The sequence below is a fragment of the Malurus melanocephalus genome, unplaced genomic scaffold (genome assembly GCF_030028575.1).
Source record: "Malurus melanocephalus ecotype Western Australia unplaced genomic scaffold, MMel_1.1 scaffold_63, whole genome shotgun sequence".
NCBI classification, from domain to species: domain Eukaryota; kingdom Metazoa; phylum Chordata; class Aves; order Passeriformes; family Maluridae; genus Malurus; species Malurus melanocephalus.
Window position 1 is genome coordinate 1,196,331 of NW_026623295.1, and position 18,039 is coordinate 1,214,369.

Here is an 18,039-nt window from a genome sequence, read left to right on the forward strand (position 1 = left end):
TTTTTTGTGGCCTGCAGTCTTTTTTTTTTTTTTTTTTTCCTCACTTCTCCATGATTTATGTATTCACCAATTGGTTAATGTAGCGTGCATTTGGATAGGTAAGCCTGCTGCTAAAAGTATTATTTCCTGAACAAGCAAGTAACCAGGTTGCATTTCTAGCTAACTGTTCTTTAATAGCCAGGTCTCTACCTGAGTGAGTTGCAATGGAAAATTGATTTGTTCACATGAGCTTACTTTTTTCACAATTTATTTTCTAACTCCTGCCTCTCCAAGTTACCACTTTTATCTTTCTCCATTAATTAGAGCAGCTGGAAGAGCAGTAATAAACACACTTTCCTTTCCTTTGTGTTCACATCCTGAACAGTGCAGAAATACCCAGTTGCATTCTTGTAAGCATCTAAAATATTCATGGAACTTTTAGCTCAACATTTTTCTAAAAATGATGTTTATCTAGATTTCCTTTAATTCCGWGAATTTGGTCTGCATCCATAGAGGGAGTCAGCACAAGTGTGTAGGGTAGCCAGTGTGGCCTGCATGAGGCGGTGGGATTGAAAGGCTAAAAGAAATTGGAATGGATGTAAACAGTTTTTCATCTGACTGGAGCAGTAGTAAAACTTGCAGCAACCACCCTGACGTGCATACGTTTGATGCTCTTTGTGTTATTGTCTAAAACACAAATGTGGATAAATAATTCCTTGGTACTTCTTTAAGATATCAACAGTTATTTCCTGTAGCGTGGATGGCTTTCTGGGACTGCGCAGCCTCTGCAACCTAGTTCGCTGTTCTTTAAAAGAAAATCAATTAAAAAAGAAAAAAAAGAGGCAGCTGCAGAGTGCAGCTTTGGGTCCAAAACTGTCTAGCTAAGGGCGGTGCCTGGCTGTTCTCCCTCAGGAGAGGGTTTGATGGGGAACATGATGATCCCTCCCCCTCTCCTCCCGCCCTGTATAAAGGCCAAACAATAACAGCAATACTGACAYGGCAGGGCTGTAACTTCAGCGTGTATCTGTGTGCTGCTCTCTCAGTGTACCAAATACTTCGTCTGTGATTAATAGCATTCCTTGCATAGAAACTTCTAAAAATCTCAGCTTCATTCTTGATTTTTATACTGATAAAAGACAGATACTAAAAAACCCACTGTAAACATTGTTTTGGGGTTTTTTTTTTCCTACTTCCTCCTAGTATGTGTTCATTATTCATGAATGTGTTGCAACATCCAAAAATGTAATGAGTGACTCACAGAATGAGCAGAGGGAAAAAATACCGTTACAGCTTCTTAATGAGGATTCCTTCAGCAACTATAAAGTGTCCCAGTTAAGAAACCACTGTTKGACTATATAAAATTCACCCAGCCCTTGGTTTTATGTTCCTTCTGGATGTATTTGCAACAAAGTTTCACTTGGTATATATTTCTGTTCATTCATATTGCCGATTTTTTTCTTTCTTGTGTCAGGGATTACAACATTCTGACATCAAAAGAAAAAAATACAGAACAACATGTTTACAAATAGTTCTGGATTTTTGTGTTTGTGTGTGCAAGAAAGGAAAAGAGCAAAGGCTAACTTTACCACTACTGGTATAGTAACATTCTAATGGTTTCAGATTGAGCTTGTATTCTTGAAAAACTATCCTTGCAAGGATTCCAGATCAAATGCAATCATCCTATTAATACACCATAACTCTTAAGGAGTGTAATGGTGGGGGATCTGAAGCTTCTGGGATAATGTTGGGTGCTTTTCTACTTCAAGAATCAAAACTGCTTTTCTTTCTGGAAAGATTGTTCCTTGTTGGAAAATCTAAACTTTTCTTTCATTCATAGTTTTTGAATTTTAACAGTATTTGTCAATTTTACTTCATGTCTTGTACCCCTTCACCTTTGTATCTTGCTTGCACAATAGTGGGAAATCCGTATTTGCTTAAAAGCTTTGAGTGCAAATCTGTAGAGATAGATAGGCAGCCTTATACTTGTCTTTCAAACCAGCTGTACACGCAAGTGATCATTTCCTCTGTAAAGTTAAGAATCTAACATAATCTTACTGCAGTTGGGATTGTATAGATTTGTATGTTATTAAAGTATATTTTAAGGAATTTTCAGGGCTGGTACACATACTGTGTGAGAATTTGGAATGAAAACATGCTATTGCTATGCCCTTGCTTGCTCTCTTGGGATATCCAATAACTATTACCATACAAAAATGAGTTCATTTTGGCTTTGTTTGTTACAAGTATGGTGTAGTGAGGTGTTCTGTATATAAAATAGTGTTGCCATTACAATGCAAGGCTGTACTTGGACCTTAATTAGAACGATACTATTTTTTGCCTTGTACCTTTTCAAAGTAAGATCCTCTAGATTTAAAAAAGAAGTAAATCCAGATAAAGTTACCTATTTGTCGGTATAAAATGTATTCCTCTGCCCATTTCCTTCTGATTAGAGTGTGTGCTGGAACAGTGTCTGGAGATGGTATTCAAAGGTAAGGAAAGTTGGCCTTTTTGTATCAATTTAGTGACTCTAAATGAAGAACTCATAATTAGGAAATTATAAGTGAGTTGGATTTTAGGATGCCGGAGCTTTAACTGTCTGAGTATGCTTAGCAATATCATTAGGTCAGGCTTGATAATTTCTAATTCTTCACCTGGGAAAATCTGGTAACATTACATGTATTTTGCAAATATTTACAGAATATGGCTTAACTCTGTTTCATTATTTTTGTGGCATCTAAAGCTCACTGAGGTAACTACAGTGTGCAAATTTGCCCTTTTATTTTCATTTCTTTGCGTGACTTGCCTTCGAGCTGTGGGTTTACAAGTGTGACTTCTGTCACACCTACTGACAGGGGTATTTATAGGATGTTAAATAACTTTCAGTGCACTTTTTAAAACAAATGGGCAAGGAGCATGCAGAGGGAGGACAGAACAAGTGCTGGCTCAGGTCAGAAAGCCGTGGGTTAAGCAATACCTCTGTTTCTCCTCTCTGCCCATAGCATTCTCCAAATAATATATCTTTTTTATTATTATATTTTAATTTTTCTCCTTTTTTTTTTGGGGGGGGGGGGGGGGTATGACTGTTGTGCAATAATGTGAGTCTTCGGGTGACAGTTTGAAAATTTACCTGAGTCCTGGCCCAGTGTAGTTGTTACCACTCACTCAGCTGGAGGTCTGATGTCCTTTGCTGTCAGTGCTCATCACAATCTGAGCTGGTTCAAGAGCAGCCAGTGTTCCCCGTCCACCTCACTCAGCTTTCTGCYACAGTAATGCATTTAATAGGATCAGTAGAAGGCTTAACAGGTACCACATAGACCAGAACCAATGCGAGCAGAGGATGGGAAGGGAAAGGTGTGGTTGGGGCTGGTAAAGAAGTGCCAGGGAGAAGCTGGAGCCTGTAGTTCCTGGCTGAGAGCGAATCAGAGATTGTCCTGTGTCAGAGCTGAATTTTTACCTGAATTTTTGCAATTCTTTTCCTTCACAGCCTGCTTGTTGGTGGAAAGGAGAATGTACCCAGATTTTAAACTGTTCTCAGAAATAGTGAGAAACATTACTTCCSAGCAGAGGCAAACCTGTAACAAAAGGAGGAAGGAAGGAACTTGAAAGAGTGAGGAAAAGTGACTGTATAAGTAGATTTTAATAGAGGCTTGCCATTTGCTGGGATGTGACCTAGGAATATCTTAGAGGTGATCCTGGAAGAGTCTGTGCAAGACTTTGCAGGGTCAGGGTTTTGTAGCTGTGTGGGATRTTGCTGTGCTGCTGGCAAAGGCAGCATCTTTGCCAAATCTGCCTTCAGTGGGAAACACTGGAGGYAAAGTTGGAAGCATAAATGGGTGATGTTAAAGCTGCCTGCTGCCTGGTTGTGAATCCATTTAATTTCAGACATCTCTCTTGCCCTTCTGCTACCAAGGCATCATTTCTGGAGACTTGCATGCCCAAAGACTTGAGAAACGTTCCCTCGAGTATTTTTAAGGATGACATTTACTATCTGAAGGATTCCACTTAAATGCAGGATTGCTAGGATACCTTCCCTCTCAACTCTTGAAAAGTATAGTGGCCTTTTTATACGTACTTTGTTTACTAGCACCTTTCCTTTCCTACAATTCAACTCAAGTTCAGAAGACCAGCACAGTATAAAAGTGAACTGTTTTTTTCTCAAATTCATTTTGCTCTCCTTTCCCAGGATGCACTAAAATATCACTGAACCATAACTTTAAATTGCAAATTAAGGTAGCTGCATGGGCTGCACTCCAGGTGTCATCCACACTTCTTTTCTGAGATGCTTTTTTATTGAAATATCTGAAAATTCAAGTTTGTAGATGGCAACCAGTTGTCTTGAAAACATCACAAGTGTATTGTCTGAATTTGTGATTTAGTTGTTAAATAAAACAATGGTAAGATTTTTTCTATACCTAAAGTCCTAGCAGAGGCTTCATTTGAGCATAGGAGTAAGTTACCTTATAATCTAATGATGCAATTTCTCCATGCATAAATATTTAGGTCATTATGCATCTGGCAGCTTTAGAAACCCACAGCAGTGTGAGTCTGTGTTTTATGTGGTATCTACCCACTGTGGGAGRTGCCAGTCCACAAACCCAAAGTACCAGGACTGTAACACTATGATAGATGTGTATCATATTTACTTGATTAAAATGTGATAGCACACACATCTACTTGTTTCTCCTTGTTGTACACAAGGAGAAAAGAAGGTGCAGGAGTTTGGGTGTTAAGACTTGAGTGAAAGCTGGTTCGAATATTGTCCTTCCATGTACAGTGGGATCTTGGGTATCCATTGCTCAAGTATTCCTTTGGGCCGTGCCTGGGAATGGGACTGCTAGAATTTTTCTTCCCCTTCCAGGGATGCCTGAGATGAAATATTTTGCAACACTTAGGATACTGGGATCCTACAAAAACAAATGCAAACCAGAAGTTTCTTAAATTAGATTTTTATCCAGTTTTGAGAGAGAGTTTGATGAAGTCCCAAGTCTGTATGAAGTGATTGTAAAAGCATAACCTGGGAGCAGGGTGATGGGGTCTTCTCTTGCAAGAGTGGAGAGGAGTTTATAGAATTTTGAACTGCTTTAGGAATGGGGTGTCACATAAATGGGGGCTTGCTAGGGCTTCTTATGTGGTGAACTTGTGTATAATATAGTAGAAAAATAAAAACCTAAGAGCTTTTAGGTCTAAGTTTTCTGTTCTTTTTCCTTCGTGAAAACAGTATTTTTTCCTCCCCAACCCCCATCCAAAAATGAAAGCTGAACATAATCACAAATCATCCTTTGGGTTTGCTTTTTATGAGACTAAAAGGTTTGTCTTTCAGATGGGGCAGGATACCTCCAGGATACATAATTCTAGTCTGTCCTCGCGTGGATTCAGGGTTTCATGCTCCCTCTTGTGCAGTAGTGCTGCTTTGGTCTGCTCCTGTGCGTCCTGGCAGCCCATCCCATCCTGCTCATCCCAGTTTCAGACCTGCAGCTTTTAAAGGCAGTTTCAAAGGAGGGCTTCGATTACCAAAGCAGGGTGTGAAAAGAGGAGGGCTTGCATGGGATAGCACTTGAGGCCAGCAGAAGTGAGAGCAACATCCAGGTCTCTGCCACTCCAAGCCTGCTCGGCTGCACTTCTCCCCTTGGAGCACATGATGTGGCATGTGTTTCTCTGGGAGCTGGGGCCAACAGCAATGTGAAAATTGTATTATGCATTATTTTATTTATTTATTTATTTATTTATTTGTGCGGCCTTAACTTTTCTGCTGGTGGGCTCCACCCTCTGCCACGCTGTGCGCCTGCACAAATATTTGCTCTTGGAAACAGTGGGGGGAGTAGCTCAGTGCTAGGAATATGAGGCTGGGATGAAGTGGAGGGCTAAAGCTGTTTAAATTGGCTTAAACTGTGCTGTTGGTCAGTGTCTAGCTATGTCTTTTCAGCAAATGGTGATCTAAATTTCATGGAAGTATTCATCCCAGCAATGGGCAAGGTCACTTCTTCTTCAAGCCAAAATTATAATTAGCAAGAAACCTGATATGGTTCCAGGGATGAACATCCACCTGCATTCTCTCTTGCTAAATATGTTTACATTTTACATATGATTTAAAAAAAAACACACTGCTTCCAGATTTAGCCTAGAAACAGCAAAATGTTTGCATAGCTTGTGCTGATACATCACTACAAAATGATTTTTCAATTTGGTTGATTGCCTGGATATGACTGTGTTGTTTCTTTTTCCTCTAAAACAAAACTATTAGACTTTCTTTAATTATTAAAATGGTGCTCTCCCTGTGCCAATGTTACAGTTCCTTGTAACCGCTGTGTACCTGGGTCAGATTTCTTCCCTCCATACCCTATGATTTGCAAAGTGTTTTGCAGCATAAGAAAACAAATGTTTTTAGATGTAAGGTTGGATTAGACTTCAGTTGTTGGAGACAAGGAATATACATCTGTTGTGAGAGATGGAAAATACATAGTGATTAAAATGACAACATAGTGTTTTCTCCTTTTAGATTTTTTCAGCTGAGAAATACAAATGAAGACATATTTTGATAAAGAGCTGTAGTGAAGCTAGAGTAGTGTCTTAATTTATGCATTTAATCAGTAAGTAATAAAAAATGGTACTGCTGCTTCTTTTTTTCAGATCTTCCACTAAACCAGGCTGCAAAAATAGGATGATAAACCACATCTAATAAAATCATACATGGGTAACTGCCCTTTAAACAATAAACCAGGACCCAGTTTTGCTTTTAAGTGCCATGCAGATGTCCTAAGGACTCAAAAACTTGGAAGTAATCTCCAAATTTTCTTCTTGGTAATTAAACTTAACTGGTAGTTGGAGATACTAATGTCCATAAAACTATGAGTTTTGCTCAGCATAAAACTTGTGGGACTGCTGTTTAATTATTACTGGGAGCATTAATGACATCTGTGCTGAAATAGATTTGAATTTATCCCAATGTGTTTGCTAGAAGTAGCTTCCATTGGATGCTGCAAAATTTCCTCAAGCATTTTGGGTCCCTCAGTTTCACTTTTTTTTTTTTGAAGGGTTAACCAGTTTGGCGTAAACAAGATGATATTGTTTGAAAAGACGAGATGTGCCACAGAAACGTGTTTGTTCATTTAATTTAGGATGAGAGAACACAGTGTTAAGCTGTGCCAGGGGAGGTTTAGATTGGACATAAGGAAGAACTGCATGAGAGAAGGGGTGGTTACACACTGGAGTGGGCTGCCTAGGGAGGTGGCACTTGGTGCCACGGTCTGGTTGACAGAGGTAGTTTGGTTATGGGTCAGACACGATGATCTCAGAGGTCTTTTCCAACCTAATTGACTTTGTGAATTATTACTCATGGAGGGGAGCGGAGTTGGGATGTTTCGTAAGGATCGCAGGCGTGGGCGCGCCGTCTCGGGGCAGCGGCGGGGAGCCGGGCGGGAGCGGGTGCGGGTGGCGGGAGCGGGTGCGGGGAGCCGGGAGCGGGGCGGGAGCGGGTGCCGGGTTCCGGGAGCCGGGCGGGACGGCGCGGGCCGGGCTGGGGCGCGCTCCGCACACGAGGGAGCCGAGCCGAGCCGAGCCCGGGCGGGTCTCGAGGCCGCCGCCGGCCCGTTCCCCCCGCACCCCGCCGCCACCTGCGGGCCGGGCCCGGCGGAGCGCCGGCCGCCGCCCCGGGGCGTGTCGTGTCGTTCCGAGCCGAGCCGCCCGGCCCCGCGGTGAGTCACCGTCCGGGGCCCGGGCACCACTTCCCCCTCTCGACAGGAGCCATTTTAGCTGCACGACGCTGCGGGGAGGCCGGGGCGGCGCCGCGGGCCCCGCGGCCGGCCGGTACGTGCTGCCCGGGGAGCGAGAGCCGGGCGGGCAGGGGGGGACGCGGCGCCCCGGGCTGCGGGCGGCAGCTGCCGCTGCCTCGACGTGCGGCTGCGCCCGGGGCAGCGCTCCGCATCCGTCGGGAGAAACTGTGGGGAAGAGGGAACTTCTGAAAAGCGCAGCGCCAGGGAAAACCAAAATATAAATTGGGCCGTGAGTAAAGGGACGTTTCGGGGCAGCAGCGCCGTGAGCTGTCTGACGCTGAGCCTGTTGCTGCGGGCAAAGGGCACCCCGGCCGTGCTGCTGTGAGCAGCGCGCTGCACTAGTGTGTGACAGGCGGTTTGTAATTCTGCTGCGTTTAATACTTTTGTTGCCTTTTAAGCGTGCGAGGGTGCCAGGCAGGCTGCCGATCTGAGCCCTCCAGCCGCGGCTGAGCGGACTGTAAAATACACCAGTTTTATTTATTCTGAAGGTGCGGGTACCTAGACTCGGCTAGCATGGAGCAGAGCACGGTCCAGAGCGATTCGGGCAGTGTTRACTTTCAGCGCCTCGCCTTTGAGCAGTTTCGCTCCACTGCTGTTCGCCCAAATTGGTCCGTGGCGACTTTAAAACGGCAGATTTTAAGTAGAATTTAAAAAATACATCATTCTTTGCGCTCGCGACTTTAAATTGAAGTTCTCTTTCTGCCGAAACAGAGCCATTCAACGGCAGCCGCCACGGTGTCGTTTTAAAATAAAAGTTAAGTTGCTATGTGAGCAGGTACTCACCTTTTCCCGAAAATGATTAAGAAATGGAAGTTATGGTGATGGTGTATATAGTAGACCAATTAAAAAATGAGCTTAGTGGTAGTTGTAACGGGAGAAGAAAATCTTGGAGGTAATTGTGGTGCGTCAAATTGCTTCTTAAACTTCCACTGGATGAAAACCACCTTGATTCTCTTGATTATGTACTTCTGAACTCTAGCACAGCATTTTTAAAAAAGAAAAAAATCAGTGTTTCCACCTTGGTTGAACRAAGTGTTCTTCTTTAGAAGTTTTGTCTGAGTATCTAACTTTGGACCCTGTATTTCAGTCTTTCACTTCTTACTGAAAATAAAATGACAGGGCATTCGAGCTGTTGTGCACAGGGGAGTACTTTCCGGGTTCATTTACTGTATGGAGCCTGTATCTGAGAAGTATAATGGAGTCTTGCTTAGTACTGCGATCAGTTGCACGGGAGGGAGAGAGAGGGAGGCAACCATTAAATAAGTGATCATGCTTTGGGTGAGGCTGTCTTTTGTCTTCAGCCTTCCCAATGTTCACAGATCTTCCTTCTGTATCTTACAATACGATGTGTTTCCACTATCTTTTCAATTTACATTTTGCCTTTTTTTCTTTCTAAAAGCAGAAAGCTTTGCAAGGGTTTGGGAGATGTTTTTGGTGCATTATGTTGAAAAATCACAGAGAAAATAAAATTACAGAGGAACCACTCAGAAAAAAAATTATTTTGAGTTAGTAATAGATTTTTTTCCTGAAATTTCTTAAACATATTTTGCATCTTTCTTTTTATCATCACGACTTTTATTTTCAGATCTTAGGGCTCTCCACTTGGAGCTGGTAGAAAACAGCCCTCCCTTTCCTTATCTCTTTTCTCCCCACCCTTCTTTTGCACCAGACCCTGTTGAGACATCCAGCCTTAAAAACTTGAGGTTTTAAGTTTTTCTTTTTAAGTCATCTCCCAAGCTGCAGCTGCTTATCTTGGGCAGAAGATTTTTGTGTGCTAAAGGGTAAGTGGCTGCTGCTACTTTCTCTTGATCAGTTGGGCGTACAGAGGAGTAGTTTCTCTTTGAAGGCAAAAGCTGCCATGTTCAGTCTCTCTTGCTGCTGTACAAGAACTTTTACAGGGGCTACATACGTATCTGCAGTACAGTGGTAAGAGCTAGGAAAAAGTGATTTGAAAGTCTTCCCAAGACATAGAGATGACAGCTTGGACAGATCTAGAAGGCACACGACCGAATTAGAAGGTACAGAGAAATGGTGTTAGTTTTTGTTGATTTGTATATCTGAAACCTGTTTGAATAAAAAAAAAAAAAAAAAAAAGATCCCTCCCTCCCCCAAGGCAGGGATCTTTGGGATCGTTCAGTTTGCATTGAGTTTGTGGCTGTTGAGAGATGAGCCATGGGAGTGGTGTCATTGGATGCCAGTTAGCTTGAGCATTATTTCAAGATCCATGCTTTTACAGAAGTGTCAGTTTTCTAATGTGCTCTTTTCTCATCTCTTGAATGTTAGAATTGTTAAGTCTGTGATCTTGGTCCTCAAATGAGAAGAAGAACAAAGATAGACATCCAGCTTTGAGGAATGTTTGCCTGGTATAACCTGATGTTTCGCGATTGCTGCAAACTCATACTTCGATTGTGTGTGTTACTTTTTGGACACTTTATGTATGAAAAAGGCCAAATACATGAGGTGTATTTCAGCACAGCTGTAGTAAAGAGAGAGAACTGTGGCAGGACTGTGCTCTGTGAGCTGATAGAAAAGAAAGAAAAATTTAGGATTTCCCTCTGTGTCAGAGGAGAAGCTCTGATCTCCAAAACAGCTTTCTCTTCTTGCAGGTGTTGGCAAAAAATTCTTAGTTTTTGCTTGCAGATTTTGACATTCTCAATGACAGTTTTGGTAACTTGCTGGAGTTTTGTTGGGTGTGTGAGAAGGAGCAAGGACTTTCCCCCACCACGGTGATTCAGCATAGGAGTGGCAGGAGGTGGAGTTCACCTTTCCAGCCTTGGTTACAATCTGCACCATAAGCGCTGAAACTTTGCTACCATATGCCAGTGATTTCTGGTGCTTATAATTTTAATGCCACCGGTGTGTTTTAGAGATTATTTGTTTTCTTAAGTCTTACTTAAGTGTTGCTTTCTTAAATCTTACCTAAGTGTTTCTTCACAGATAAAGTAGTTGACTGAGACTATATATACTGGAATTTTAAGTCCTTTGCTTATCATAAGTCTGCAGCAGACATGTGGAAGGCTCTAGACATTTTCACTTTCCTGACCTGACCTGGTTAATCTGTGTAGAGGTAAAAATGATTTATTCTTCTATATGAGCCTGTCCTGCAGCAAAGCTTTCCATTGTGTCAGTGTTTGTGCTGAGAGGATCCCATTGGATAGGGACCAAAGTTTATGCATTCTTACCTTAATGGGCTTGAGACCTTACCTGCCAGCCATCTTCAGATGAATCAGAGGGCTGGAGCTCAGGTAATTTGTTTGTCCTTAAAGAGATCACTCCTCTTGTGTCATATGTGAGTTTGTACTAGGTTCAAGCAGGCTGCAGTGTGAAACTGATGGTTTTGTAAACCTGGAAAGAACCTCCAATTCCTAAATATGCATGTGAAAAGTATTTCTCTGTGTATTGGGGCAAGAGCTGTTATGGTTAGGATAATTTGCTAGGAATAAGAATGCTAAGTACATAGGTTGGAAACTGTGGGAAAGAGTTGCTTTGGGATGGATTGAATGTCACTGTCTTCTTCTATAATTAGACATTTTAGTCTATTTCTAGAACACCCTATATTTAACTCATCATCAACATTTCTCTGTGAATATACCGAATACATTTTTTGTTTTGAGGGGAGTGTTCTGCAGTTTTTGAATGTTGCCGTTAGCATACTAACGGTCTCATCGCTTCACTTGTGATCTCCTTCTGCATTTCCTTCATCTTCTTGCATGGTAGTGGTTTGACTTCTGTGGTGGGCTCAGTGTAAATGTCATCCCACACAACACTTGAGTTTCTGAGTTGGAAGAAAGATGTGAACCTGGGTGATTCAAATTGTTGTCTGGTCTTGAGAGAAAGAAATATTTTTACTTATTGTAGGTTCATGTACTGTTTTGTCGTGCTGTATGTTCCTCTAGTTATTTGTGGTTTTCCTGTGACCCTTTGACAGAGTGAATAAAGCTGATAAGTTAAACTACCTTGCTTTTTTGAGCTTTGTATGAAGTAATTTCTGCTATTCTCCAGTTTTCAGCTATCTTGGTGTTCAGTTTTAAGTTGCAGCTAGGGAAAGAAGCAGCAAAATATGATTGTGAAACTATAGTTACAATTTGTGATACCCAGTGACCACTGTCAGAAAATTAATGTTTAACTTGCCCTTCCAGTCAGGCTGAATATCAAGTTAAAAGCAAGTTAACAAGGATACAGTTTGCCCCTCTTTGTGCCTGCTACATGTGCTGCCCTACGTAATTTTGGAGCTAACAAGAATAGTTTCATAAGGATGTGATGACATGGTTTGTTTTTAGTGGAGGCTGTCTTCCCAACCCAAAGATGACCCTCTTAGGAAGACCTTTCATGAAAACTGTCTTGAAGGCACTAGGACTTGCACATTGTCTGCTGATGACAGAATTTGCCTAGCATTGTCCTCGGAGGTGGTGGTTACATTATCCACTCGCATCCTCTGGATGTGTGCTGTCATTCTCCTGTCTCCACAGCCTCCACAGTAATAGTAAACTATTTACTCTCTGTAGCTATTCAAGCTTTGTCCCGATGCCTGCGAATTAAGCATGCAAACGAGAGCATTAGCTATCAAGAAAATAATTATGAAGCTTAGGTGCTGTGGAGGGCAAAGGGTGGCAAATTGCACACATTGCAAGAATTCACTTCCCTGTCTCATAGTGCTTCTGAGCCAGCTTGTTGAGAGCTATTTGAGCCCAGAAAAGGGCTCCAGGTGCACTTGATGGTGAGCTATTGAGAGACCATCTTGTTGGTTTGGGTTTTTTTAAAAAAGACCAACTTAGGTTTATTTCAAAAAGAGAAAAGAAGGAACTGGAGGGAGGAAGTGTCTATTTGGGGACTTTTTTTCTTTATGAAAAAGAAGGTGGTTTAGACATATGAATGAAAATGAAACTTTCTGTGTTGAAAAACAGTCTAAAATTTGCTGAAGACGGCTTGCAGCATTTTCAAAAGTACTGGTCCTTCTCCATGAAAAAAAATGTATGAAATAAGTTGCTTTTGAAGTAACTAAGTGAAACACAGTTTTAATTGGTCTAAAGGGGCTGTAAACTGAGCTACCTGGTCTACCTGAGGCTGTCCCTGTTCACTGTAGGGAGGGTGAACTATATGACCTTTAAAGGTCCCTTCCAACAAAAATGATTCTATGATTTTTACACAGAAACCATTAATTTAGATAATTTAAAAATGGACTGTGAAGGGATTTCTGGAGGAAAAAACCAGCAAGAAAGTTACTTTTGATAGAATATTTTCCTATTTGTGTGCTTCTGAAATACATATGTATGACTATGAATGCTTGATGTAATGCAACATTCTACCATTTGTTTTTATGAAAAGCTAATTGTCTTTTAGTATGGTCCTTCAAATGAGAAATGTCATTTCAGTGGTACTGGACTAGAAATAAATCTCAGCAGTAAGAGAAATTGGAAAACTTGCCAAACTACAAGATAAGATTTGGGCTTGCAATTTTTTTTTTAATAATAACACGGATATTTGCAGAAAAGGTTTGATACTTTTGAAGCAATATAGCTAGAAAGGTGTATTTTGTGTCTAGATTCTGGTGTTTGTAATGTTTAAAGCTTCTCTTACAGATACCCTGTTTTCAGGTGAACTTAGGAAACATTCTGTTAATTTGTACTTTCAGACTTCGTAAACAGAAAAACTGTGATGGCATTTATTGATATATGATGATGTAAAATCAGTGCATTTGAGGGGAGAGACGGTAGCAGTTACTACTTGCAAGTAGCTAGCTGGGTAAAAATCCCATCGCCCCGAGAGAGAAAACCCAGAACCATTGATGCATGCATGCTGCACAGATGCAACATGGCAGTAAAAAAAGGAAATAAAAAAAATCAGTGGGAAGTTTTGTGTGTTCATTTTTGCTGCCTTACATGAGATCTCTAGGTGGGGTGAAACCTCTTCTGTGTGGAGAAGGCAGTTTGTTTCTGACACAGAATGCCGTAGGACAACCTGTTACACAGTCCTGAACAAGCCTGCTATTTATTAACTAGATGGGAGAATAATGCTAGTGCCCTGATACTGGCTCTGGTATTTTTACACACTACGCTTACAGAGCTTAGGTGCACACTGAAGATGGTTCAGTGTCACATCAGCTGCTTTTTCACTCGTAAGTGAAGGCAGCATGTGTAACCTCCCTGCTGGCTTGGTAGCATGTCCCTTTAAACCCACGCCGCAATGGTTTACGTGAATGTGCCCTGGAGCACAGAAAGGATGTTTGGGCTAAGCAAGTTTTACTCGGATAGTGAACTGTCCTGGAGGTAATGGGTTGTAAACCCTTAAACAGGTCATTTAGCATCTGCCCAGGTCCTTAGCTTGTCCTTAGGTGAGATTCAATAGTAAAGCTGTATTAGTTGAGGTAAAGTTGCAGTTTAAACTCTAGACAGAGCATCTGAACTTGAACCTGTCTAATTACTTTAAAATTTTAGTGTCTTTAGTGAAACTCTCAGGTGGGCATGGTCATTCCTGGGTGTTTCTTTGGCAGGAGCACTCATCCAGCTGCTTGAGAACTGTCATCCTCATTTTTTTCTCGCTGACAGCATAGGTTGCTTCCTAGTGTTTTACTGCCTTCCCCTCCTATCCGCAGTCCAAGCTGTTCGTGGGAGCAACCCTTTCACTATCTGGTTCAGCCAAGATGAGCCAAGTTGGCAAGTCAGGTATCCAGGCCATGGAAGTTGCTGGGCTGGTTGACTAAACCAGGTTAGCGATTGATTTCAGAGTGGTGGAGCTGTGGAGTTTGTAATAGCAGGGGTTGAGCAATAAGGGGAAGGACAAAGTAGCACAGTTGTCCTTGGAAAACGACCATTTTTCATGGACAGTGCTTCAGCAATGCGATACTTAGTATGGTTGACTAACTCTCTTCTACACATCACATTAAAACTCTCTTATAAACTTGTTTTTCAGTGAATTATCTGAACACCATAGCTAGATGCTAGATGAGAAGTGTGTATTAATTAATAAATTATTACCCTAGGTTATGTAGAGATTTAAGTCTCAAAAATGTAAAATGGGAGGAAAAGGGTTTGCCTGTTAGTTTGGGATCATGTGCAAATAAAAGCTTTTGGTGAAAAGAGAAGCTTGGGCTTTTTTGTTCTTTATACTTCTGGGAGAAGAAGGGGAAGGAAACGCAGGGATGAGAACTGCACTGCCTCAGTTTTAAAAGAATGTTAACTTCTTGCTTTGTTTAAAAATATTCTAGTTATTCCTGTCTGCTAAATCAGGTTATTGAAATGAAATTATGACCTTTGCTCTGAGCCTGAAACAATCCAGAAGGAAAGCAGGTGTTTGGGAAGATTAAACCTCTTACCTCAGCTAGGAAGTGTTCTGGTAGGGCTGAGGTTCTAAGGGTGCCATATTCTTGCTGAGACTGAAAAATGTAAGAATGAGGAAGAATTTTAGAAGTTGATTATGGTCAGTTGCCAAGAGCAATGCCGTGATAAATTATTAACTCATTGCACTGTACTGCCTCGTAGTGCAAACAGAATAGCTGGTTATTGTGCTCTGCTTGGTAAGTCAACACTGTAAAAAATTCCTCAGTTATCTGGAAAATGTCTTATTTGGGGTGTTTATTAAAGGGATATGGTAGAATTAAAAATCATGTTTGCCTCTGTTGAAGCTGATTAAAGCCAGTAGAAATCTATTAAGGCAGTTTCTTTCTGTCTGGGGAGCCTGGTCCGCGGTTGTCAGTCAGTTTCACTTTTGCTCTTCTCTTTTCACAAGTGCTTTGGTGAGGTGTGGTCCCTCCTACCTGCCCAGAAAGCACACCGGAGCGAGGCAGTTGGGCTGTTAGTTGCAAAGACATAAGGCAAGTTGACTCATAGCTGTTCTGCTGGAAAAGCAGTTCTGTGGAGACCACTCCTCCCGTGGTAGCTATAACTGAGTCAGAAGAACAAATGCAGGGGGCATGCTGTTTGGAGCCTGTGGGCGCCTTGCTAGTGCTGTGTAGCAGCAGTCTTGAGGAAGAAATTTTCATTTTTTTAATAATTATGTCATCTTGTTTTTTGTTTTGCTTTTATAAATACCACAACATTTACCTTTGCATTTTTGCTTAAACTCTACAAGCTTGGAAACTTAGATATTTTAAGGTGCCTCAAAATAATTTATGAAAAAACAGCCCCCTCCATTATATTAGCCTGATTCATGTTGCATTAAATTTCTAAATGAATCCTCTATAATTCATATAATAGATATGAATATTCCTTTAAATACTACTTTTTGTGTTGGTTATGCATAGAGCTAGTACTATAGTAATACACCATGAAAATGTATTTTGGAAATGCTTGCTGTGATAAAATTTGTCATTCTTTAGCAGGACACAGATGAATTTTCAGGGTTAAAAAGAACATCCAGCATGAGAGCAAACCATTTCTGGACCAGAGTCAGCATCTGCCACCCCAGTTTTCTTAGGAAAACATTGAATCCTGCCAGTACATGTTGCAAGATATGACCAACGTGACTTAGGAGCTAAGAAGCAAATCTGCAAAATGCTGTTGGCTACATAGTATTGTTGGAATCCGAGATGGAAAATACTTTTTTTTTTCGGTTCTCCTTTTGCCAGTCCAGCAAAATTTAGTGAGGTTCAGTTCATGCTGCAAGGCTTTTTTGTTCAGAAAGGCTTTTGAGCAATGATTACTTTTCGTATCTCTTTTTTAAAAAATTGTTGGCTGCTTGGGATTACTTGAGTACTTGTTAGGGGTGGGATATGTGCCTTAAGTGGATGTCAGAAAAGCTGCTGAAGCAAACTTTGTCTTGGTGTCAGATGGGTCCCAGTTCAGGGCTTTTATTCTGATTTCCAAGGCATGAGGGGGTCCAGTGTTCAGTGACATGAAGAGGTCAGCTGTGGTTCTGTGGAGTAACTGAATAACCCTGGTGGTCCCAGAGCTCCCATGGGACTGCATGAAAGCTGAAGACAAAACATGCTTAGAGGAACCTAGTTGAGGAATTTGGTTCTAAGTTAGAAAGGAACAGAACTTGGAGCCTGTTCTTTTTCAGGGAATTGCAAACCTCTGACTTCGAGATTTCTGTGGTACTAACAGTGTCAGTCACCAAATTAAGACATTTTTATTCTGAACTGTTCTGGGATGGGGATGGAGACCATGGCAGGATGGAGCACCTTGGTTCCATGAAGAGTAAAATGTGCCAGAAGCTCCTTGAAATCCAGTGAAGACTTGTATTGCTTTTAAGTTTATGTAGAAAATCCTCCTGGACTACGGCAGAACATGAAAGTGTTAAATCAATGAAATATCTACTGGTTGGTATATTTCCCAGCTTACTTACATGACTGATATTTCTTCTGTTGCTTTAGTTGGCAGCCCTGCAGATAACAGCTCAACATGGGTTTTCCTCAGTTTTAAATCACCAGTTAGCCATTGATGGAGGAAGGATATGAGGCCATCTTAATAATTTCTCATCCTACCTGAAAATACAGTTTTTAGGCTGGCTAAGGGGGTTATGTTCTGTGACAGATGATCTTATGAGGAAATCTAAGACTGAGCAGAAGACAGCTTACAGAGGGGCTGAGTATAGCATATTGTTTCATATATGGAGACCATAGAAATTGCAGCTGTGCTGGAGTTTTTGCTTTTCACTGAAGTTCTGCTTTGTCTAGCAGTTGGTTTTTGTGCTTACTGTGTGGGTACCAAGTGCTTCTTCAGGGTTTCAATTTTGCAGTAGACTTACAGGTGTGTTACTGGAGGGTGTTAGTGTTGGAAAAGCCCTGTAGATCATTAACCTGTCTCCTTTTGTAGGACAGGGTGCTCGTAGAAAAGGCTGGTGCTCTGACAGTGGGGTTTTTGCCGTTGGTTAATTTCTGAAGAATTCAGAGAGAAATCTTAAAAGTTTTTGTCTCTTAAGTAAAGTAACTTGGTTTCTTGGTGATGTATAAGCCTGTTTGAGGAAGACCAGAATCAAAAGCCTCCAGAGCTGGCCTGCCTGTTGTCCTGGGCCCTATTAGATGATAACGTGCCACCAGTGTTTTTTACCCTGCTTCGGTGGCCTTCTGGGACCGCATTTCAATACGCTTGACCTGTTTACTTCTTTATCCATCCATCTGGCTGGCTCTCTGCGCGTGGGCTTAATTCACTTAATTTTTTTTTTTTTGTTCCTGTTTCTTCATAAGGTGTCCCAGAGCGTGCGCTGCTGCCGAGCGGCCCGCGCGGGAGGCCCTGGCGGCGGGGCCCGGCTGCGCTTCCTGTCGGTTAAACCGCGGGCAGGGCCGCCGAGCGCCGGCCATGGCAGCGCCCCCGCCCCATTGTGCAACCTGCCGCCTCCTCGGCAGCGCTCGCCG

General features: G+C 41.9%; 1 protein-coding gene across 4 annotated transcripts in view; it reads left to right on the top strand.

Annotated features, from left to right (window-relative positions):
* Positions 1–18,039, top strand: part of ELF1 (E74 like ETS transcription factor 1) — an 86,328-nt gene that overhangs the window by 13,335 nt on the left and 54,954 nt on the right. The window contains exon 1 of one of the 4 annotated variants that reach the window (XM_057366328.1): positions 7,654–7,782. The exons of the other annotated variants lie outside the window; for them this stretch is intronic. The gene's annotated coding sequence lies outside the window, so the exon portion shown is untranslated. Of the gene's footprint in view, positions 1–7,653; positions 7,783–18,039 lie in introns of those variants that run through there. 4 annotated transcript variants of the gene reach the window in all.